A 10,998-nucleotide genomic window follows, 5' to 3' on the forward strand; every position below is an offset into this window, starting at 1 on the left:
GACGATCCGAGTAGATCGAGCGTCGCTTAAATTGATTAAGAGCATCTCTGCGCAGCTGCCCTCAACCAAATCCATAAAATAAGCTTATATACTTATGCTAATTTGCATAAAATTCCATTTATAAAAAAAATGTTTACGATCAGCTTAATAGAATGCGTATTTTTAACGGTATTTGCAGTTTTATGACACGTTTGTTATTTTATGATCGAATGTGACGTTATCTCTAAGCGTTGTCGTTTAATTTGGGTTAATGTCCTATTTGAATAGCTCCATTATTCGATTTTATTTAAATGCAATTGGTGAATATATTACTGTACGTCTTTACAGAATCGACAGTATACACATTTTTGTATTTAAATCTGCCGTTGGAACATAAGCCTTATGCGTTACAGCGGTGAAAAACTGTACCAACTGGATAAATAATACATTCTGAATACATACAAGTATTAAACACCAGACTGAAAAAGTCTGAGAATCGATGACAACTATATTATTATGTGTAATATAATTTAATCAATAAATGTCACTGCAGTTGAAGCCAGTTTCTTTTAATGATAGCGCATTTTTTATAAATAAAAATATGAGTGCCACTGCCGGGGCTCGAACCCGAAACTTCAGAGTTACTAGTCTGAGACGTTACGGACTGCGCTATTCCTACATAAACAGTAGGCAACCTCATAGTCTACCGTCTGAATCTTGGTCCGATGATGATCTTATAACACTGACATTAGTTTACCATAATGTTAAAATAAAATAATGATATTAAACTGCTGTAACTAAAGTTTCCAAATAATATTATAAATTTCAAAAATAATTCTGACCCTTGACATTTAAGTATTTTTTTTTATGTAAAATAGCGCTAAATATTAAAATGAAGTTAAAATATTTTTAGAGAGTTTTAAATATACTGGTAAATTTCCGTATTTTTTATTTTGAAAAAAAGTGTTTTAACTTAATTGTAAATATCTCAAATTGCCAAATATTTTATGTCAAATTAAAAGTAGTTTGACTTTCCAATCAGATTCTCGGTTTAGGCATTATTTATGATTTTGGATCATTTTTAGTAAAATTTAAGAAATAATTTTGATTGTACTGTGAATTATAGAAAGAAATAAAAATTAGTTCCGGTTTATTTATTGGATGTTAAAGTCCAATCTATTACAAAGTGAATAAGTGGCTGTTGATCAAAGTCATAAAATGTATCAAGACTTTATTTTAATTAAATATTAAAGGAATAAATGTTTAAAGATATTAATCAGCATGCCATAAGAAATTACTTTAGACAGACTTATTCGTATTGATTTATAGGAGATAAAAAAATCAATAGCAGCCATTAAAAAATCAGTTATTTCTGGAATTTCAGCAATTAAAAAGCGTATTTTGTTCATTATTTTGATTTATTAAGCTTTTATCAGATATGCTTAAAGCTGTTCTGCCTAAATAACATAAAGCTAATAAAGTAAATGTCGCTTAAAATAAGGGGATACAATTATGCTATAAAAAAATAATGTAAAAATTTCTAAAATATATTTCACTAAAAATATTTATTTTCTGATTTTAAATAAAATTCTGACCATCGTGGCTTGACAAGTTTTCCCAGTGCGTCATGATGTCCATTATACAAACAATTTTTTAACAATCAACATTTTGTACGCCGCGGCAGATATTTTTGCGCGCCATTTTTAAATTTCTTAATATGTGGGGGACATCTATTCATGCCATACTTTTTTAAATATTATGGTTCAATAAATTCAAGTGATTTACAGTCTCAAATTATACTACATAACAATATTATTAGACTCAAAAGGTTTATGGCACCTTTGGGTGCCCAATGAGTACTGGCGATTTTCTTGATGACTTCTATAAAAGCCATCCGCGGTGAATGGGTTAAAATAGATGAGCATCATTACAGCTCCACTTGGCCATCGCTGAAAACATTCTTGTGCTTGGCAAGCGCGTTGAGAAAAGAATCGTTCTCATGCGCAGAATAAGGGACGCGAGTCGCTGAGCATTGATGGATTGTAGACACCGCCCTTTAGCAACTTCATTGAGAAGAGGCTATGCTAATAATGCAATAAAATTTAGCCTAACGCTCCCACCGAGATACAAATTCGGATACGATAATAATATTGTAAACGTTTATTAAGAATACAAACTGATTTTTAAAACAATTGTTGCTAGCCATCTCCCTTGAGTATCATTAAAAAACACTGATTCAGACGAATGCGCGTGGCGGTAAACAGGTTAACAAAAGCGCTTAAATTTCAGTAGTGTCAAAGGTGTAATAAAATAATTAAAAATAAATCCAGTAGAAATGAGGAAACGCGAAAAATAAATTTCTAATTTATTTTATAAGATACAACAATACATAAATATCTGTAGATTTATATTTTTAATTTAAATTGTGTTTTTTTAATAAGATAAATTAATTATATTTTTCATTGGTATTAAGCATGGATTACTCCTGATTGATTTATACTACTTTTATATACTCTGATTTTTTTTAATGGTTACGTTACTAGTAAATTTTATATGAATATAAAAGTTTATTTCCACAATATATTATCAAAACATCTTGTTATGATATACATTTTGTTTGTGTTCTAAATTGGAGAAAAATAAAATCTTTTTAAGCCTGATATTAATTTTAATCCAAATTGTATCGAAATTGGAAAACACGGATAATTTCGTATCCCGTTTCGAACCCATTGGAACCCCATCCCGACTTCAAGTGTCCGAGAGAGATATTTTTGTATCCATCTCTGCGTTTGGACGTAGTTGCGGTTTTAGGCTCCCCATGCAAATACGGATTTGCGGGCCCAAATCTCTCTTTACAATAATCGCTCTCGGATGAAGCAACACGTCCCGAATATTAACCGAATCGATTGGAAAATAAACCCCATTCAATATTTATCAGTCGCAAGACCCGCTCTGAATATTTCAACATTAAAAAATCCGCCTGCCTGTTTGTACGGCGACCATAAATCCGGATTCATTATGGTAAAAGTCAGGGGCGTTTAGGCCACTGTTCGCCTGGGCCGGGGCTCATTATTCTTGCCGAAGTTTGTTTAGGACTTTTACGCAGAGGGCCGCGGTCCTAGCCCTCTATTTGCGGTCCACGGTCCTCGGGCATTTCTCACAGAACCGCAATAATTAGATCTTTCCAAAGGCGTAAGGACTACAATCTCTCTCTCTCCCTCACCCTTGAAGCGTAACGACCCGGTTGCGGTCGCGTGTGTGTTAAAACAATACACTGAATATTAATGCACGTGTAATTTCAGCGGGCCGCCATTATGTAACAATTAAATAACTCCTCCCAGCTACATACATTTGAGAAAGGGATTAGCATAAAATATGCAAAGCATTTGACGCAAAATAATGTATTACTTCAAAGTTTGCAAACTTCTGACTTATGTCGCTCAGCTTTAAAGCGTGTCAGTACTAAGCCAAAGTTAAAACGCGTCATCCTATGAGTTAAATCGCGTGAATTGAAATTTAAAACTACGTTCCAATCACGTGGATTTTAATAATTCAAGAAATGGACGCAATTTAAACAAACTTATGTCACTGTAAATCTAGATTGACACAAATAATATACAGCTGTGACCAATTGAAGTTGACATGGCGGTTCTTATATTTTGATTATTTTATCAACTTTGATCCATTTTTTACACGTTTTTGAATTTATAATAGATAATTATAATTCCAAACTTTCGTATTTCGTTAATACTGTTAAAAAAATACGGGTATTGTAAAATTAGGAAGGTATAATTGCGTCAATTCAGAAAAAGGGGCATTTTTTTCGTCGTCCCAGCAAGTGCATAATGGCGAGCCTCTAACTCAACACGTGCGCGCGGCCCTTTTTTTAGTCTATTCATAGAAAACAATATCGAGGACATTTATAAATTAAAAGCTTGTAAATAAAACACTTTTATTATACATTAACAAAATTATTTTGATGTAATTTAACTTTTATTTTTAATAAATTCTTGTATTCTGTAATCGATAAATACAAATTTTCAATTATTTTAAGATCGATCTCCTCTTCACACACTTACATGATATGTTTTTTATTTTTTTTCTTAATTGTTTTTTGATTGCCTATACATTTTCAATTGGTTTCAAGTCGGGGCTGTTTACTGGCCATGTTAATAATGTGATTCCCATTAATTTTGTAGTCTATAGATAGAGGTTTAATTTAGTGAAAGTTTAAAAGTAAAAACTGTATCTGGACTCACAGAACATGGCGCAGAATCGTCTTGCAAAATGGTTTCAGCAGTATGTTGGGAAAGTTCTTCAAGGGTTGGAATAAAGTCGTTTTATACAACCAATTTATATATTTTTGCATTCATTGTGCTCTGGATGAAATTTATAGAGCCCAATTCGTAAGCTATCATGCACCTCCAGATCATCACATAGGATGAGTACTTCATGAATCGATTAATGCATAAGGAATGAAATCTTTCGCTTTTTCTACGGCGCATCTGCTCCAAACAGATTAAATTTGGATTCGTCAGAGAAAGCCATTCTTCTCCAATATTCGACGATCCAATGGCGATAAGCCTTTGCCCATTCAAGGCGATTCTTTTTAATTGTTTCAGTAAATAGTAGGATTTTTTCTTAGTTTCACGCTTTAAATTCAGCTTTAACCAAACGTCTGTTCACTGTCTGTCTCGAAATATTCGAGTTTAAAGTAGATCGCAATTCTGTTTATATTTCATGAGCAGTTTTGAATCGATATTTTTTATGATATCATTTATTCTGCGCTCTTCTTGAGCAGATGTCATACGCTTCCGAATACCCAATATTTATTAATAAATTTTCGAATAACAGAACCACTAAACCCCCATTCTTCGCGCTATCTCCAGAAATGAAACATTTTCTTCGAGATATGCTATTATTTTAGATTTTACCGATATTTAGATCTCTACATGATTTTAGGTTTGTATTTATTTACATAACCGAGGCTAACGTGCAACTGAGGAGGCTTTACAAGTTAAAATATCTTATAAATTATTACCACAGATGCACTTGATCATAAAAAAATTCAATAGAACAAGTTTTAATGAAAGAATACATTTTAATAATAGAATTCGTAAAATATTGCTTATGAAACTTTCAATTGGCCGCGGCTGTAATTCGATTTATATGTAGAATCCAGGGCTGTGGAGTCGTTAAAAAAAAACACGACTCCGACTCCGATTCCAATATTTACCAACAACACGACTCCACTCCGACTCCGACTCCGACTCCGACTCCGACTCAAAAAAGTTTAATTTTATCAGGTATTTTTGGTGTTTTTCTACGCGTTTAATATTCATACGCTATACACATTCATTATTACGCAATTAAAAATTCATAAATTTCATAATTTAAAAAAATGCTTGGAGTCGCTCATTTTTCACGACTCCAACTCCGACTCCAACTCCGGCCAAAACACCACGACTCCAACTCCGACTCCGACTCCACAGCCCTGGTAGAATCACAGATGTCTCATTTTATATTTTTTTTATACAAAATGAATATCCCAAAAATATTTATTTTTGTAATTTAATTTTTAGTAAAAAAATGTAAGAGTTCGGATTTACCGTAAAAAGTTATTCATTCTTCGATACCTCACACTCAATATTGTCGGTTAAAGAGAGAATAATCTTCTCGTCGACTGACCTAGAGTCAGCCGATTCGGTCTTTACAAAATGAACCACAGCTCAACTAACAAAAATTGAGACATTGCAAATTATCTGACAGCGTAATATAAATAACCGTATATATAAAGATTTATGTTGTACCCAAAAGTGTTGTTAAATCAACGAAGTTCGTAAGGAATGCATCACGGTACTTTATCGTAATGTTTCAAGTCAAAAACAAATTTGTACAATGATTAACATATCTAGATTGACTTTTAAGCGAGTATGCCTTATCGCAGGGGCGATACTGCCAAAAGGCATGTCATTTTCATTGTGCCACTACACACAGACGAGCGAGCGAATATTCTATGAATAAAAATCCAATTTCGTCCATACGGCTCGTAATACCGCTCCTGTCACAAATATAAGAAATGTCGTGCTGTTTGTTATGCGACCAAGTCAAAACATCGCATCAGATAAAGCACACATCACATTTTCTCGCATCGAACGATTTGCATGTTATTTATATCTCGCCTATGATAGCATTATATCAATCGAATCAAATATCCATCTAAAATCTTGAAATGAAACTTTCATTTTTAACACAAAAGTGACAAATTATGAATAAAATGATCTATGTTAAAAATCGTATACAATGTTGTTTTTGATTACATTACACTGTTGTGTAATTTTGAATAATTATTGTTGATAAACCAAGTATGGCTAACATCATCTTGTTTATATTTAACCTTCTGACGTTCTAACACCACCACTCGAAACTGTGGAATCTCACGTTGCCGAATGATGGATGCTGTTTCGTGTGCCACATTTGCTCAGATTCTCTCGTCCTTTCCCAATAAACGCTCTTTTACCTCCCTTTGTAACCCGACCACGTGCCTCAAGATTGTTTGTATCATTTAGCACACCGTTGTGCACACGTGGGGTGGATCGTTCTCAAATTGCGCCATGAATAAAAATCCGACGATGCCGGTTTTTGATTGATCATAATAAAAAGCAGAATTTTAATGGCAAAAAGAGAGTTAATTATGTTCTACGTGACCATTGTGGACATTCTTTGGCAAAAAGCAGTGAAAGTCTAATAACACATATGGTGCGATTTAACCGTGATTTCTAACAACAAAGAGAAATTAACTGCGCACTAACTTTTATTGCGAATAATCTCTCTCTCTCTGTATTGAATGGGATAGTATTTAGTTACACAGTTCGTATCGGATTACTGGAAGCACTATTTTAGGGAGAGCCGTTTAACACGAGATAAAACTGTACGGGGAGGAGATAAACTATGTATGCATATTGTAGAAGGTGGGATGAAATATACGGTGGTAAAATGTAAACGATCGTGGATGATGGATGACGGCACTTTTGTTCGTTGTGGAATCGTATTTTATGTGTGTGTATGCTACTAAAACGTATCGGACATGGATATAACTGCGGAATGGTTAACCTTTTACACTCATGAAAAGAAGGAATACTGTTTTCTGAATATAACTTTAATATATATCAAACTATACAGGAAGCAAATAGACTTTGGCTTGGCATTTTATCTCACTTCCTGATTGAATCAATCGAGAGCAAAACTCAATGTACTATGATGTAAATACATAAATGATTCATATTTTGCGTGTCTTTAGTATTGGTTTTGTCTTGTTTAGTTTGCCAGATAGCGGAATATTTACGGCTAACCCCCACATCCCCATTCGTAACTCGAGTGTCTCAACAAGGCAGATGTTTGAAAGTTTTTACACCCCTGTTTAACACTTGCATCCTATCAATGCTTTTCAAACTAACCGAAAATTAGGTATTTAAAAAATTGTCAAAAGAGGCAGCAACTTAATGTCAATATTATTTTTTATGCGAGAGACGAGAATCCTCTTATCGGTTATAAGCGGGAGACGAGGACGAAACTTTTGTAATTGAATTCGTTCATCTACGCCTATTTCTCTACTTTATATTTTTTTAACCTGTGGGAGTTCCAACCAGTTAGATCATTCAAATAATTATTTCAAACATTATGAAAAAGAAATACGGACTCGCCTCGACAAAAAATATCAATAGAAGAGGCTACTCGGTGCTTGACAACTTGGTAATGATTGCATAATTTCACTTACTACCTGTTAGCACATTTGTCCCGAGTCATTAATCACTCGTAAGCACCCGAAAAACTATCCTTTTATGCACAAAGAAAGCGCGATAGACCATGCGTCTACCCTGCGTAAAAACAGCTAATATCATAATATCATCTACCACTTTTATTAACGATCTTTGAAAGTGGCTACCTTGCAGTACATCCGTATCGAGCCATTAATCACTCGTAAGCACTCTAAAAACTATCCTTTTGTGCGCAAAAGATGCGCGATAAACCATGCGTCTATCCTACGTAAAAACAACTATTGTGCAATATTAATCACTCGTAAGCACCCGAAAAACTATCCTTTTATGCACAAAGAATGCGCGATAGACCATGCGTCTACCCTGCGTAAAAACAGCTAATATCATAATATCATCTACCACTTTTATTAACGATCTTTGAAAGTGGCTACCTTGCAGTACATCCGTATCGAGCCATTAATCACTCGTAAGCACTCTAAAAACTATCCTTTTGTGCGCAAAAGATGCGCGATAGACCATGCGTCTATCCTACGTCTACGGGATACGTATATACCACTTTTAATAACAATCTTCCAAAGCGGACCATCTTGCAGTTTCACTTAAACCTTTACCGGACAAAAAAAATCTTATTGCATCTACTGCGGTACAATTTATTTAATTACAAAAATTAAGCTTCTTAAATATTATTTATATGTCATTTATTTAGAATTAACCCTGTACCTATTCCAGATGTTGGGACCACTACCTGAAAAAAAACACCCAATAATGGTTCGCTTCATCCTTGTAAATAGTATTTAGTTAATTGTTCACAATTTTAATTTACACAAAATCAATGGTTCTCAACACATTTTTGAACGCACAGAATTTTATTTTTTATTATGGCTTTCAAAAGTGAGAATCAAATGAAGCATAACTAAACCAAATTTTTACCAATATGAGAGCGCAAAAAAAAACAATTATCAATTCTCAGAAGTCAAAAATCCACGTCAAAAGCAATAAAATCATGCCGTCGAAGTGGGAACGCCCGTTACCGAGCGTTCCCGATGAGACGGCGCCGACACAATTTTATTGCTTTTGATATGAATTTTTGACTACTGAGAAGTGATAATTGTTTTTGCGCCTTCCTTTTGACTAAAATTCGGTTTGACTAAACTTTGACCGATACTTTCATATTAGAAGTCCGTAATAATAATGGTCAGGATAGATATCATTTTTTTTTTAAATCATGTAATATTGAAGTGCAGACTAACTATGGTGCAATATGCGAGATGCGACGTCTGTTCATGTTTGAAAATGATTGTTCAACTGTTCATATGATTTTTAAATGCTGTATTAAAATCATAGTACTTAAATCTGTGGCGCGAGCACATGCATGAACGCAACGCTATGCGTGTGCAATTGCTACATCGAGCGTTCATATGATTATTGTCGTGCTAAAAGACATATCGTTCTTACCTCCACTCGACGTCAATAGAATTTTATTATTAAATGGTTTTATTTAGTTATAAATATTGGTCGATTTTAGTGCAATAATTAAAAATTAATTGCATAATAATAAATAAAACATATAACATTGTCGAATTATAATTAATCATCACTGATGTATCAATCTAAAATGTGTGCTATGGTTGTATATTTATTTACTGAATATTATGTAACTTATTCAGCATGTTTTCATATAAAAATAGAACTACGCCACCGAGCCATATATTTCGGTTCGTGTGTATATATTTTTTATTGTGTCTCGGGAAATATGCGAAATAATCCTTACGAAAAGCGAAGCGTTTTGTCTCCGCTTTTATTTATGCGCCGTTTTTATCTCCAGCTATTTCTTCTCGGTTGGACCGAGACTTTTAGTTTATTTTAACCCTTTCGCTGGCTCGTGTCGCCGTCCGAACTCTTAGCAGTCATTCAAGAGCTGGTCCATATATTGTTTTTTTAGTCGCGTAAACATAATAGTCACAAATAGCTCTAGAGTGGACGACGTGTGCGACTAGGATTATTTCAGTAGCCGAGTTAATTCGCTCAACTATCCAGTGGGTGGACCACCGTCTGGTCCCATTCATATTTTGCCAGTCAGCTAACACGTGCTATACGTACGTAGCATTGTTGAGATGAAATCTGGCCGTAGCACGTACCGCAATGAATAAAAAAATGCTAAAACGTACCCCAAGCGTGGCAAACCACGTGGAGGACCATATGCGCCAACTTTCTGCCATATGTTCATCGAGAAAAAAATACATAAATGCAAATTTTGCAGCGAACCTGTCTGTCCTTTTATTATTTTAATACAATTTCAGAAACTTTTGTGTCGCCGTGTGCAGTAAAAATATATGAAAGTTCAGCAGATGGTACTTCGTGTGTATGTATTGCAAACCATTATTCATTAATTACACAATCCCACACAATTTAAATAAAGACTTTTCTTTATCTTGTTTGAGCGATTTATGTACTCGGGCCGTCCTGTGTCATTGCACTCGGGCAAATATGCATAAGAATAAATTATGGCTAGGCAGTGCCTATGGACTATGGGGCGTGCGACGAAAACCTCTTTAGTCAGCGCTGTAAGAGTCAGGATAGGAAGGCGAAACACGTAATCTGCTCATTAATATGTGCTGACTGAGAACCTTTGCCCACCTCTTATAATTTCATCGTGTTTACGTCGCGGTTCCATCGCTCATTGATGCTAAACAGATAGATTGCCTATCGTTTAAACAACTTAAACGAGTCGTTGGGGTACGATAAGTGATTGTCTAATGAAAGTCTAAAATCATCTAATTATCTAAATTAAATGAAATAAAATTTAGCCAGAAAAAAATAATACACTATTTCACTATTGTTTTTGCTCTTGATTATAATTGAAAGAGGAAGTTCATATTTATAATAAGCAAACAAAGTGGAAAGAGAATAACGGGCACGGTGTTCTCTCTGCTCTGGTTGACGACCCATAATCAACTGTTCAGTGTGCCTCAAAACTATTATACATGGGTTCAAAAATATAGACCATGTGCTCGGAATTGATGGCTAGTACATAATTATAATTCTTATCAATTATATTTTCCTAATTTTGCAAATTAATTATATGAATTGTATTTTTTATAACATTATAAAAAATATTACACACAATAAACTACATCTTAATTTCCTAAAAAGCATACCTTAAATGTGATAAAGTAAAATCAAGCTAGGTTGTACAATAAGGTATTGAAAGTTATTTAATAATCAGCTACTTCAATTAATA

The 10,998-nt window shown here is 34.0% G+C and overlaps 1 protein-coding gene and 1 long non-coding RNA gene across 4 annotated transcripts in view; one reads left to right on the forward strand and one right to left on the reverse strand.

The window, feature by feature from the left end:
• Positions 1-10,998, forward strand: part of Sema1b (Semaphorin 1b) — a 231,758-nt gene that overhangs the window by 19,123 nt on the left and 201,637 nt on the right. The window lies entirely within an intron of this gene.
• LOC148227980 (uncharacterized) lies at positions 5,418-8,513 on the reverse strand. The gene is made up of 2 exons (XR_015811769.1): positions 8,120-8,513; positions 5,418-7,856 (listed from the first exon to the last, which is right to left on the reverse strand). It is a non-coding gene; the product is annotated as an uncharacterized LOC148227980 (long non-coding RNA).

The sequence above is a fragment of the Plectrocnemia conspersa genome, unplaced genomic scaffold, assembly GCF_051122295.1.
Source record: "Plectrocnemia conspersa isolate PC_06_02 unplaced genomic scaffold, ASM5112229v1 ptg000012l, whole genome shotgun sequence".
Classification (NCBI taxonomy): Eukaryota; Metazoa; Arthropoda; class Insecta; order Trichoptera; family Polycentropodidae; genus Plectrocnemia; species Plectrocnemia conspersa.